At 45.1% G+C, this 13,731-nt stretch overlaps 3 protein-coding genes across 18 annotated transcripts in view; 1 reads left to right on the top strand and 2 right to left on the bottom strand.

Annotated features, from left to right (window-relative positions):
• The window catches only part of LOC126070178 (interferon-inducible GTPase 1-like), a 96,203-nt gene extending 83,836 nt beyond the window's left edge, over positions 1 to 12,367 (bottom strand). The window contains exons 1-2 of one of the 5 annotated variants that reach the window (XM_049874106.1): positions 11,963 to 12,367; positions 6,600 to 6,781 (exon numbers count right to left, since the gene is read on the bottom strand). The gene's annotated coding sequence lies outside the window, so the exon portion shown is untranslated. The other 4 variants (XM_049874108.1, XM_049874107.1, XM_049874109.1 and 1 more) reach the window with 4 other exon arrangements.
• LOC126070179 (interferon-inducible GTPase 1-like) overlaps positions 1 to 13,731 on the bottom strand; it is a 186,387-nt gene that overhangs the window by 136,446 nt on the left and 36,210 nt on the right. The window contains exon 1 of one of the 3 annotated variants that reach the window (XM_049874116.1): positions 7,582 to 8,278. The exons of 1 other annotated variant lie outside the window; for it this stretch is intronic. The gene's annotated coding sequence lies outside the window, so the exon portion shown is untranslated. Of the gene's footprint in view, positions 1 to 7,581; positions 8,279 to 13,731 lie in introns of those variants that run through there. One more of the 3 variants, XM_049874119.1, reaches the window with a different exon arrangement.
• IRGM (immunity related GTPase M) overlaps positions 1 to 13,731 on the top strand; it is a 145,244-nt gene that overhangs the window by 101,027 nt on the left and 30,486 nt on the right. The gene's annotated exons all lie outside the window — the stretch shown is intronic.

Here is a 13,731-nt window from a genome sequence, read left to right as displayed (position 1 = left end):
TTTCAGTGTTTTGGATTCTGCTAAGGTTTGCTTTATGACCTACTATGTAGTCTATTCTAGAGAATGTTCCATGTGCACTAGAGAAGAAAGTATACTTGGCTGCCGTTGGCTGGAGTGTTCTGTACATGTCTATGATGTCAGGTTGGTTGACTGTGGCATTTAGATCTTCCGTGTCCTTTTTTTTTTTTATAACTTTTATTAAGCTTCAAGTGAACGTTTACAAATCCAATCAGTCTGTCACATGTAAGTTTACATACATCTCACTCCCTACTCCCACTTGCTCTCCCCCTCTTGAGTCAGCCCTTTCAGTCTCTCCTTTCGTGACAATTTTGCCAGCTTCCCTCTCTCTCTATCCTCCCATCCCCCCTCCAGACAAGAGTTGCCAACACAATCTCAAGTGTCCACCTGATATAATTAGCTCACTCTTCATCAGCGTCTCTCTCCCACCCGCTGACCAGTCCCTTTCATGTCTGATGAGTTGTCTTCGGGGATGGTTCCTGTCCTGTGCCAACAGAAGGTCTGGGGAGCATGGCCGCCGGGATTCCTCTAGTCTCAGTCAGATTCCGTGTCCTTTTTGAGCTTCTTTCTGGATGTCCTGTCCTTCACTGAAAGTGGTGTGTTGAAGTCTCCTACTATTATTGTGGAGCTATTTCACTTTTCAATGCTGATAGAGTTTGTTTTATGTATCTTGCAGCCCTATCATTGGGTGCATAAATATTTAATATGGTTATATCCTCCTGGTATATTGTCCCTTTAATCATTATACAGTGTCCTTCTTTATCCTTTCTGATGGATTTAACTTTCAAGTCTATTTTGTCAGAAATTAATATTGCCACTCCTGCTCTTTGGTCATGGTGGTTTGCTTGATATATTTTTTCCATCCTTTGAGTTTTAGTTTGTTTGTGTCTTTAAGTCTAAGGTGTGTTTCTTGTAGGCGGCATATAGATGAATCATGTTTTTAATCCATTCTGCCACTCTCTATCTCTTTACTGGTGCATTTAGTCCATTTACATTCTGGGTAATTATGGATAGGTATGAATTTAGTGCTATCAATTTGATGTCTTTTTTTGTGTGTTGTTGACAATTTCTTTTTCCCACTTGATTTTATGTGCTGAGTAGATTATCTTTATAGATTGTCTTTTCCTCATATTCGTTGTTGTTAATTTGGTTTCTGCTGAGTCCCAGTTTTTTTCTTGTATTTTATTTTGATGGGTAGGATAGTTTGTCTCCTTTGTGGTTACTTATTATTTACCCCTATTTTTCTAAATTTAGACCTAAATTTTACTTCTTTGTATCACCTTGTCTTCCTCTCCATGTGAAAGATCTATGACTATATTTCTTAGTCCCTCTTTGTTGTTTTAATGTTGTCTTCTTTTACACAAGGACATTGCTGTTTCCCTGTTTTGAGCACTTTTTTTTTTTATCTTGATTTATTTTTGTGATTTCCCTGTCTGAGTTGACTTCTGATTGCTCTGCCCAGTGTTCTAGTGTTGGGTTGATGCCTGATAGTCTTTATTTTCTAAGCAAAGAACTCCCTTTAGTATTTCTTGTAGTTTCAGTTTGGTTTTTACAAATTCCCTAAACTTCTGTTTATCTGGAAATGTCCTGATTTCACCTTTGTATCTGAGAGACAGTTTTACTGGATATATGATTCTTGGTTGGCAATTTTTTCCCTCAGTTTTTTAAATAAGTCATCCCATTTCCTTCTTGCCTGCATGGTTTCTGCCGAGTAGCCTGAGCTTATTCTTATTGACTCTCCTTTGTAGGAGATTTTTTGTTTATCCCTAGCTGCTCTTAAAGTTTTCTCTTTATCTTTGGTTTTGGCAAGTTTGACCATAATATGTCTCGGTGACTTTCTTTTAACATCTATCTTATATGGACTTTGATGAACATCTTGGTAACTATCTTCTCATTTTTCACGATATCAGGGAAGTTTTCTGCCAACAAATGTTCAACAATTCTCTCTGTTTTTTCTCTTATGTTCCCTGTTCTGGAACGCCAATCACTCGTAGGTTATTTCTCTTGATAGGCTCCCACATGATTTTTAAGTTTTCTCCATTTCTTTAAATTCTTTTATCTGATTTTTCTTCAAATATATTGGTGCCAAGAGCTTTATCTTCAAGTTCACAAATTCTGACTTCCAATTGCTCAATTCTACTCCTCTGACTATCTATTGAGTTGTCTAATTCTGCTATTTTATTGTTAATCTTCTGAACTTCTGATTGCTGTCTATCTATGGATTTTTTCAGCTTATTACATTTTTTGTTATGTTCCTGAATAACCTTTTTAATTTCTTCAGCTGCTTTATCTGTGTGTTCCTTGGCTTGTTCCACGTATTGCCTGGTTTCCTTCCTGATGTCTTGAAGGGTTGTGTATATTAATCTTTTGTATTCTGCCTCCGGTAGTTCCAGGAAGGCACTTTCCTCTAGAAGATCCCTTGATTCCTTGTTTTTAGAGCTTGTTGAGGTAACTATGGTCTGTTTCTTTATGTGACTTGCTATTGACTGTTTTCTGTGGGCCATCTTAAGTTATCATGTTAGTTTATGTTTCCTTACTGTATTGTAGCTTCTTGCTTTGTTTTGTTTTGATACATCCAGATGGGTTGCTTGTGTGAGTTAGCTCGATTATTTTCACCTTTGGAGCTCTGATGTCCTGCCCCTAGATGGCTAGAGCTCAGGTATATCAGTCTAGGAGTCCATTCCGTTTTCTTGTATGAATTCAGCTCAGGTTTCCAGGTAGCTGATCATCAAGTGTGTGGTACAGGCTCTGTCCTATAGTCTTAAAGGGGTAGGGGTGTTTGGTGTAGGTACCGGTATCTGATTGCACCAGGGGTCATGCTCTGAACAAGGCAGAGGGCTGAGAATCATCCCCCAACTCTCTCTGGGGAAAGCATTTCCCTCTTCCCTAGAGCATACAGTGGGTAGGTTCTGCAGACAGACCATGGGCACATAATGTTTTTGGTTGTAAGGACTTGGAGGTACCAGTTACCCTTGGACCCCTGTTGCAGGTGGCTGGGTGACCTGAGTGAAGCCACCAGTCCTTAGGCCGCTTATGTGGGTAGGTGAGGGCCCCGTTTAATAGGCAAAGCAGTGTTAAACATCAAACGCCCAGCTCTCCACCTCACAGCTGAAATAGTTGTAGTCTGCCAGCAAGGGCCTATTCTCCTGAAATAGGCCCACACAGGTCCATGCAGGGGTGAAAGGTACTCAAAGTCCACAGATCATTTATGTCTGGACAGGAGCCGCTTCTGTCCTGAGCTCGCCTAGTTAGTGGAGCTAGCAAATTCTCTTTTCCCAAAATTGTGAATTTATTCCTTTTCCACGACTGGAGGATGGCTCTAGGCACTCACCAGAGCCTATCTCAGGCCCAGGTAAATGAGCAGCTGCTGAAGCCAGCTTGGGGTTGGAGGCATATATGCAAGTATTTAGATTTTGCTGAGAGCGCAGTTCTTCTCTGGTTCTGAAGGTGTGAGTAGGCTGTGTGGCTGGCTGCTTCTCCCTGAGGAAACTGCGGCTGAACGCTAGTACCAGCCCACCAAGGCCACTCTTGGGAATGGTGCCTGAGGGCTCCTAATGATTCAGGTCCGCTAACTCCTCTTTGCTTCTGAACTGTCTCTTCATGCCCCTGTCCCTCAGTTTGTTTTCTAACCTTGCGTTTGATGTTCAGGGCTTCTCACTTGTCATAAATATACTCGTTTCACTTGTTTCTTTGGGTCTTTGTTGTAAGAGGGCTTGCCAGAAGCGTCTGTGTATTCTGCCATCTTGGCCCCACCTCAAGTCTTTTTTTTCTTCTTCTTTTTTATTTTGATAGGTAGGTTTCTTAGCTTCCTTTGTGGTTACCTTAAAATTCGCCTTTATTTTTTTGAGTTTAAACCAATCTTTTATTTCTTGATATCACCTTAACTTTCTCTCCAAATGGAAGTTCTATGACTACACTGTTTATTCACTCTTTTTTGTTTTGACATTGACGTCATTTACATGTTGATGTCTCTGGTTCCCTATTCTCAGTTTTTTAGCTTTGATTTTTTTGTGTCTGAGTTCCCTATCTGGGTTGATAGCTGGTTGATTTGCCCCGTATTCTAGTCTTGGATTTTTGTGTGATATCATTGGTTCTGTAGTCTGAGGACTTCCTTCAATACTTCTTGTAATTCTGCTTTGTGTGTGTGTGTTTTTTTTTGTTTGTTTGTTTACAAATTTCCTTAAGTTATGTTTGTCTCCTGACCAAGTAGCCTTCTTTTACAAACGCCGTCTAAAAATGCACCCTAGGTGGGTACTGTTTACTGCTGAGTACAGGCTGTGCCATGATGGTTGTGGGGGTCAGCACAAGGCCCTGATCGTTCCGAGACCTTTTCTGTGACTATGTCTGTGACCCAAGCCATCCTCCCCAAACCTGTGGGCCCATCTGTCCACCCAGTACTGGGCCCTGTGGAAGAGAGAACCTTTAGCTCTGTGGCCTCAGACCCAGCTCTCTTGACCGCCCCCACCAACTCCCTTGGTCATATGGTCCATAGCTCTGCATCCTTGATGGGGACTCCCCAGCTTCCCAGTGGACCTGGCTGAGTCCCAGTGTCAGGGCTCTGCCATGGCTATACCTGCGCAAGCTGGTGTGTCATATTACCAGGCCAGGGAGCAACATGATCAGCTCTGTATAAGGTTGGAATGTCCTCCAGTAGGTGTCAGAGTGTCTGTGAGTTCGTGTGCACGGGCCTCCAGGACACTGCCTCAGAGAGCCGACGAGGAAGTTTAGGGGAGGTCGTCAGAAGTAGGCCTGGGTGGTAATTGCCCTGTGCAACTCCATTCTCTGAGAACTCTGTACAGATTATGACACTGGATTTCCCCCACCCCAGAACAAGGGCCAAGGAGCCCTTGAAAAGGGGGATTAGGACGTTTTAGAGGGACACCAGAGACCAGGTCCAACTAGAGGTGGGTAGCTATGTTTAGAAAGGAGATAGCCTATGTAAGGAACATCTTCCAAAGCTTTCTGAGACCTCCAACGAAGTATACATTTCCTAAAGGAATCAAGTACACAGTTACACACACATGCACATACCTAAAACAAGGGAATCCTGAAAGGATTTGCCTTAACTCCACTCTGTACTCTGACATATTCTAGTCTAGTCTAGTCTATTTTGTGAGCTTTTGTCCTCCCCCTCCCCAACTTTTTAGTGCTAATTACAGCCCATTTTGTGGATTGAACTGTGTCTCCCAAAAAGATATGTTGAAGTTCTAGCCCCTGTACTAGTGAATGTAACCTTGTTTGGAAAGAGGATTTTTGTTTTGTTCTCAGTTAAGTTTAGAGCAGAGTAGGGTGGGTCCTAATCCCATCTGAGTGGTATCTTAGAAAGCTGAAGAACAGACACAGAAATAGAGTCACACACTCAGGGGCAAGACAGCATGTAAGGATCTGTCTATAAACCAAGGAGTGCCAAGAAATGCCAGGGGCTACCAGGATCTGGAAGAGACAAGGGAAGATCTTCCCCTAGAGCACAGAGAGAAAGAACTTAGTCCTGCCAAAGCCCTTAACCCAGACTGTCAGCCTCCAGAACTGTAAGGCAAGACATTTCTGTTTTTCAAAGCCACTCACTTTGTGATATTTTTGTCAAGGGAGCCCCAGAAAACTAAGACACTCCCTAAATACATTTCATGACCTAAGGCATGCAGACAGGTTAGTGGAGGCTCCATGCAGGGCTAAGTATACTTCGTGCCATGCCCAACTCTCCTGAGCCCCAAACAAATGGACTCATAGAAAAGTGGGGCCAGGCCTTGCACCAGCTATGAACTCTGGGAAATCAGTGACTTTCATGTGCCCAGAAAACAAAGTGAGCCAAAGCCCTGGGTTTTTTCCCCATTTGATCGTCATCAGAAAAGGCTGAGGGAAAATCAATATGCTAATTTATTCCAGGAAAGCATGATATTTTTCTATATGATCTGTGGACAGGGCATTTTCTGGAAAGATGGTAGAAATTGCTACCTCCTACCCCTCACCCCACCATACACCTCGTTAAAGTCATCTACAAAGGAAAGATTTAGTGCCTGCAGTGAGGACAGGTCTCTCCAGTGCAGGTAAACATTTTTAACTTAGAGGAACAATTAGGGATAAATGCTCCATTCCTGAACCCCTAACTCCCAGGTCCCTATTCCCTGCGGGGTTCAGCCTGGTGAACCAATTGATGGGCTATCACAATTTCAGGCTGTCCCAGACATTGCCTGTGGCTGTCCCTGATTTCAGGAGGACATCTCCAGGTTGAAAATCAAGAGATTCTGCTTAGACTCTAAGAGAATATGAGTGGCACATCCTGCCCCCTTTCTCCAAATTTGTTCCCACCAGAAAATATCTAATGCTAGGATCACGTAGGTGAGAGGTGACTACCAGCTACACTTATGGGTGGGTAGGGTTTGGAACAACAAAGGTATTTGAGAAGGTTTTACTTGGATCCCTTAGGAATGTCAGAGATGGGACCTGCTCTGAATTTGTCACTGAAATGAAAAGAACCCAGACCCCAAGCTCAACTGCCCTTGGTGTCAAGGATCCACCTTGTAATGTCTCAATATGAGCCCAGTCATTAGCCAAGTTGCCCTCTTAGCAACTCTCTCGCTTACCAGCTCCTGGAAGCAGAGGGGTGTCTGTGATCAGCAGTCAGGGACCACTCCTGGGACTTCACGTTTTTCCCTGGGAAGGGCTCCTTGCCCTCCCAGACAGAGGCAGTTCCTTCTGAGTCTGTCCAAACTGGAATGCAGATCAAGTTTTGTGTAGACGTTGGACTTAGGAAGAGCGAAGAGATCTAAAGAAGAAGTGCTAGAAAGTGACAGCCTGTGGGCTCTGAATTTCCTTCCTGAACCCAGCTCTCACCCCTCTGCTCTTTCTATAGCTAAGTCCACCTCCCTGCCCACAGACTTTGCACCCAAGGGGAGGGGATTTTGGTGAGGGTAGGTTTCAGTTTCTGTTCCTGGAAATGACTCTAATTCTCAAAGAGCAGAAGTGGAAAGGTTTCTCATCTCTAGATGCTCGAGGGTCCAGATGGTGCAGGAGACAGAGCAGCTCCGTCCTGTGCGCACATAGGTGGGAGGGCACCAGAGAACTCCCTGCAGCCCGTGCAGGAATCCGTGCCTGAGTGGCCTGCAATGGGTCCCTGCCCACCTGTCTTGGCCCACCCCCCTGTCAAACTATGTCCTAGAATATTGACACTGAGCCCTGTGTGACTGGCAACATTCAACCCCCCAAGTCAGACCTAGTCCCACAATAAGTGCAGACACTTATGGAAAATTTGTTTCTCTGGGGTGCCTTGCCCTTGCCCAGCTTTTTTCCTGCTCTGGGCTGTGGCGTGCTCCATCCAGCTCCAGATCCTGCACCCTGCCCCCAGCCCTCTGTCCCTCTACCCTCTTGTAATCACAGTTGCTCCTGGCACTAACGCTTGTCTCTGTCTGACCTTGCAGACCCCTCTCATTTCCATGAGTGACTCACAGCGCCTAGCTCATCCTCTATCTCCTCAGCATCCTGGGTGGTGTCCTACTTCATGCAAACACCCCACTGAATACCCTGGTCTCCTGCTTTGCTGCCGGCCTCCCTTACTGTGACTTTTACCTGCTCACAGCCTCCTCCACTGTCACATGGTCCCTGGCTGCCCTGAGCATCACCTGAAAATCCTCCACAGCCAGCATCACTAATGCAGATGTTCTACCTCTCTCCACAGACCGACGCCCCAGCCTGCTTGCTCAAGGAAGCTTCTCTCCACCCTTCTTGAGGTTTGCCACTTCCTGTTTTCTCACTCTTTCCTATCCTGCTGAGATTTTGTGGGCTTGGATTTCAAATGAATATCCTCTGCTTGTCCTCTGAACTCTTTTCATCCTTCTCTGTCCTTTCTCCTTATCTGCCTGCAAATCCCTGTGCCTAGAGAGCAGGAACCTACTGTAGAAGAACATACATGGGCCTGCTACAAGTTCACAGTGACACAACTCCCCTGAGGCCTTCATGACCACAGGTAGCTTCTTATGGTCCTCTTAGCCCTGTTTTCAGATCAGGTTGATGACTTACTCTCTATGCCCCCTCTGCAATGTAAGCTCTATGGCAGTGGGACACATACTGCCTTATCACCAGTGCCTACCACGCAGCCTAGCATATAGTAGGTGCACAAAACAAAGTTGTCAGATATATGAGACTGACTTCATACCCGAATCTCTGAGCTCCCTCCCCTCCTGACCCATACCAGGTGGCCATGCCCATTTCTTTGCTATAAAAGTAGAGGCAGTCAGAGAACTGACTCCACTTACACAAAGCAAGTCAACAGGCCACCCTGGCCTTCATTCTTATATCCTCATACATTAAGGAGAAAGAAAGCAGAAGTTCCTACCTGACCCACCTGGAAAAATCCATCTCAAAACCGTTGATTGCCTTTCATGGGCCACATGCCAGCCTCTGGAGCACTGATGTTCCCTGGGCATGGGGGAGTGTGACTGCCTGGCCCGCGTCACTTCCACTCCATGGCCAGAACAATATCTTCATTACCAGGGGAAGATAGGCTAGCAGGATAGTCTGAAATCCTGAGCAGGCTTGCAAGACCACACGTGGTTTAGCTGTTGCACATTGACCGCTACATCCATAGCCCTCCTGACTCTCCCTACATCTTCCCGTTCCATCCATAAAGGCTTCTCCAACGTTTTAGTCTGCTCTGAGTTTCTCTCATGCCCAGTCCTCTGTAAGGGCTGTTTCCACTGGCTGGAACAACACTTCACAAGGCTACATCTAGCTCTCTACTCTGGCACCGCGGCCTTGGGGAGGCTCTGTCAATAAAGCTGCGGGCACTGCCTCCAGACCTGTTATCTGCTTCCCACATGCCCTGTCCTTTTTCTTCACAGCATTGGACATGCTCATGACCACCTAACACAGCACTGTAATAGATTTGTGACCATCTGTGTTTGCCGTAGTCCATGAGCTCAGAATCTGACGCGTCAAGCGTGTGTTGCTCATTGTTTATCCTTAGAGCTTGGCCTGGTGCTGATTGACCCGCTGGCAACCATGAGAAGATAGTGTGGTTTGAGTCCCAGCATTACTCACTTCCTGCTGTGACCTTGGGCAAGCCACTTAACCTCTCAGTGATCCTGGTTCCCTCATTCTGAAAGGGAAACAGTAGGAAAAGCTCCCCGGAGCTTTGCAGTCAGTAAGGAGATGCCCAGGGCACAGGCAGTGCGACTGTAACAGGATGGTAGAGTGGCTCTGCTTCCCCAGGGTTTTGGCAGAGACAGCAAATGCTGACAACGAATTGGGAAGACACTTATAGAGCTAACTGACAGGTTGAGAGGTGGGCAACAAGAATCACTTAGGGGGCATATGTCTTGGGGATGTGCTTTCATTTCATGCTAACAATAAGGGCCTCAGGGAGAGCACAGTGGCTGGACATGGTCTCTGGGGACAAGTCAGCCTCAGCCAAAAGCAGCTGAGTACCCCATCTGTTGCAGAAACCAAGGCGGGGAGAGGAGGGCTGCAGGTGGGGACCTTGCCTGTCCCAAATCCCAGTGCAGACCTCTGCATGAGCCCCTCATTATTCCTCCTACTAAAGGGTATATATGGATATTTTCAACCCCCAGAGGCCATGGATTGCCTCTATAGCACAAGAGTAAGTCCTTTCCTGCCCCCAACAGCTAAGTCTCCTCTTCCCCCTCTACCTAGTAAGTTTCCCAAAGGGTAGGGATTCAGGGCAGAGGACACAGAGGAAGAAACAGAGGAGAAGCTCTTTTCCTGTCCCTTCTGCTGATTTCTCAGTCTGAGATGGGACTGAGCTGGGTCAGGGGAGATTTAAATTTGACAAGGACCTGGGACTTGTTTATTAGACTAATTGGACTTCTGATTACCTGCATAGGACCAGGAGACAGGATATTTCCTGATGTGGCAGAGAAGCAAGGAACCTGTGTCATTTTCCAAGTGTGGCTTGGGAGGAACAGGCCTCCCTAGTGAAGCAGGGATGCAGGGTCCAGTGTGGGAAGGAATCAAGTTGCTTTCAGAGTTTCCATAGCAGATTCCTCAATTCCACCTCAGTGTAGCCCCAGCACCCAGGGGCTGGCTCTCCCTCCAAAGCTCAGTGACCAGGAGCGGGGGTGGCAGACGGGCTTAGCCTGACCAGCCATCACTCAGTGTGGAGGGAGAAAGGGAGGAAGGAGGCAGGGTAGAGAGGGGAAAGAAGAGGTCGTCGTGGCATCTGCACTGACCCTGAAACCTGTTCCATCATCCCAAGCACAAATTGTGCTGTGAAGACCATGCCTTCATTGGGGGTCTGTGTGAGGTGACCTCCCCGACATTGAGGACCTGAGTCCTGGCCCAAGTGGCCAAATGCCTTCCCTTCTCTCACTGAGCCTTCTCAAGAGAACCGCCTGATCAGGATGCCTTTCACTCTCCTATTCTTGGAAATGCCTGTTTTGTCTGGAAGAGGAGCAGACATCAGCTACTTTCACTTTCCTGTTTATGCATGAAATTCCTGAGAAAAAAGTCAGAGTCCTTCCCTGGAGGTTCAATGCCCTTCCCCTTTTTAACAGCCAAATCATGGTTTCCTTTCATACACTGTGATTGATATAAGAAGCTTACATTGTGAAAGCCAGCCTTTCTCCCACTGAGAGATTTGAAACTTGTTATGGGGTTGCTTTTTTATGAGTCAGCATCAACTCCATGGCAACAGGTTTGGTTTGGGTATTGCTGCTTCTGGCTTCAGAGTATTTAGATATAGAACAGCAATGACACTTCTCAGGGCTATGGGAGCTTCATTAAGAAAACCTCTGAGGTAGCCTGTGATCTGCACAGCCCTGTGCAGGTCTCACTCATCAGATGGGTCCCACATCTCTCACCATCACTGCCCAGCACCCCTCAGCCACTGCAAAAGCAGAGAGTAAAACTTCCTTCTTGCATTCGCCAGGGGTTCTTCCCTGGTAGTAGGGAGAATCTCGATTGATTAATTCAGTAACTCGTCCAGCTAATATTTATCATGCCCCTATTACACGCCAGAGAGGGGCCCTAGTGGTGCAGTGGTTAAAGCACTCCTCTGCGAATGGAAAGGTTTGAACCCACCAGCCACTCCACAGGAGAAAGGTGTGGCAGTCTGCTTCTGTAAAGATTTATGGCCTTGGAAATGCTATGGGGCCCTTGTACTCTGTCCCATAGGGTCATTATGAGTCAGCATGGACTGGATGGTAGTGAAGTTTTTTGTTGTTGTTGTCTTGTTACATATTATAATTTTAAGAAGCCCTGGTGGTGCAACATTTAAGTGTTTGGCTACTAACCAGAAAGTTGGTACCCAACCCACCAGGGGCTCCATCGGAGAAAGACCTGGGACCTGCTTTCAAAAAGACTACCTACTAGAAAACCCTATGGGAGCAGTTCTACTCTGTCACATGGGCTTGCCATAAGTTGAAAATTGACGCCACAGCAACTAACAACAACAACATTATAAGTTCAGGTAGTAGGTTAGGTGATAAAAATACAGTGGAGTTGAGGGCAGAGTGACTGGGGGTGGTCATTTTAAATAGAGTAGACAGGGAAGGCCCTTCTGAGGAGATAGATGGCTCCATGAGACCTAAATAATATCACGACCATTGGAGGAGGGTGTTCCAGGCACTGAGAATGGCCAGTGCAAAGGCCCTGAGGTGGAAAAAGGCTTGTCTTGGGAAGGAAACTAATACGGAAGAAATGAGGAATCTAACACATTGAACTCCTAACTTCTGCAGTCTCTGGGTTTGATGCGTTATGGGTAGCTACTCATTTATCTCAACAGCTATTTGAAGTATATATTACCTCTGTTTCATAGGTGAAGGAATGAGGTTCAAGGAAGTTAAGAAACTGGCTGCACAGCTAGTAGAAGGCAGAGTCAGAGTTCCACCACGGGGCCTGATTCCAAAGATGGCGCTCTTTCTATCGCATCACATTTAAGGACAGAGTCATCGCAGAAGTATATTTAAAAATAAGTAAACAAATAAGTACCTACAGCAAACTCTTTCCCACATCCTCAAAGATCTGGGGTCCACCATTTTATTCTGGGTAGTTTCTCATCTCCCCCTTGATGTGATCTCCCTCTTTAATTGGAGCAGAAATGTCTCTTTTCCCACCAGAATCTTTCCCCAAGGATTTATAAGGCAATGTTCAAACAACTCCATCACCTTAGACCTGAGCATAATGTTCATTTGCACCAGATGCCCGAATAGAGTGGAGATGAGCCAGGAATGTGCTGCCTTTAGACTGGCATGGCCATGTGACAACCCCTTCCAAAGTTAAAGGCATCAGGAACAGCATTTTCTCTGCCACGGTAGTTCTGCATGTCCGTCCTGAAAATGTGGGCAGCCTGAAATCTCATTTGCTATTCCCTGCTGGTATTACTGATGCTGACGTTTTGCTTCTGAATTTGTTGTGGGCAGGTGACAGATGAGCAGATTCAAAACTTGAAACAGGGCAGTCATTCTGTAGCAAAGCAGAAAACACAAGAAATTTTTCCTTAAAACAAGACTAGAGGACTTATGCTTACATCTTTATCATATGGACTTGGGAAATACCTAGTATGGTGGCATAATAATGACTGAAATCACGAGGGAGGCCTATCCCCTCGCATAAATTCTGCAAATACTCGGAAAGTTAGTTTTTTCTGTTAAAGTATTGCAAGCTCATCTGATAGGTTCTTCCCGTTTGGCTTCTTGATATTCCTGAAATTAACTTTTAGTGCTTATAGTAATTAATTTAACTGACATTTTTGAAAAGAATAAAAAAGCAAGTTCTGCTTAACATAAAATACTGATTTTTTTTTTAGGGGAAGGACTTGCATGGAAGTGGGGGAGAGCTTGCATGAGGGAAGAGGAAGCGGCAAGGGGTGGTGACATTCCTCAATAACATAGTCCCTACAAAGGAAGAGACAGGGGTGGTGACATTCCTCAATAAGATGGTCCCTACATAGTTAAACATTAAGCTAAAAATATAGTCTCCAGAGGTGGTCCTGACCTGGCTTTTAAATGTTAACAGGGACGGATAAGAGATAAGAAAGGTATAAAACCCTAAGAAAAGGACTACAGGGGCTCAGATTCTTTCTCTACCTGAGTAGCCCGCTTGACGCTCCCTAGTCAAGTGTACTTTTACTACTAACCCTCTGTTAACTAATAAACCTCTGCTCAGGTGGCGCTATTTGTCTCAGTGTTTGAGTTCTTTCCTACACTGAAGACAAGAACCGAGGCCATTCTCCAGTAACAAATTAAGGAAAAGAAATTTGGCCAGCTGGTTTTTTTTTTAAAACATACACAAATCTGAAAGTTCTTCAAATGTTTACGTGTAAAGTTCTCTAAGATTACTGAAAAAAAATAATAATTTCACACCCTTACGTCCTAGAGGATTTAAAATTTTAATGATCCGTCTCAAAAAAAATTGAAAGGAATATTTAAAAAGAAATTTTGCTAACAGCTGCAGGAAAATTAAAGGAAGATTTAAAAAGAAATTTTGGTAACAGCTGCAGCAAAATTTTTCTTCTCTGTGGAAGAATGAAATTCAACTTTATGCAGTAAATAAGGTGAAAAGAAGCTGATACAAGTCTATCAGCTAAAATTGTTGGAAAGGGTTAAAAATTCTCAAGATCAAATACATGAGGAAAAGCCAGTCTATTAAAACATTTAACTACTGTGAGATTCTCCCAGGCCCTTCCCCACTCCCTCCAGAAGTAGTAACCACCTCCCCCCACAAAAAAACCCGTTGCCCTCTAGCTGATTCCGACTCATACCG

The sequence above is a fragment of the Elephas maximus genome, chromosome 2 (genome assembly GCF_024166365.1).
Source record: "Elephas maximus indicus isolate mEleMax1 chromosome 2, mEleMax1 primary haplotype, whole genome shotgun sequence".
NCBI lineage: Eukaryota > Metazoa > Chordata > Mammalia > Proboscidea > Elephantidae > Elephas > Elephas maximus.
Note: the sequence above shows the minus strand (reverse complement) of the source record. Positions and strands in the feature narration are given on the sequence as shown.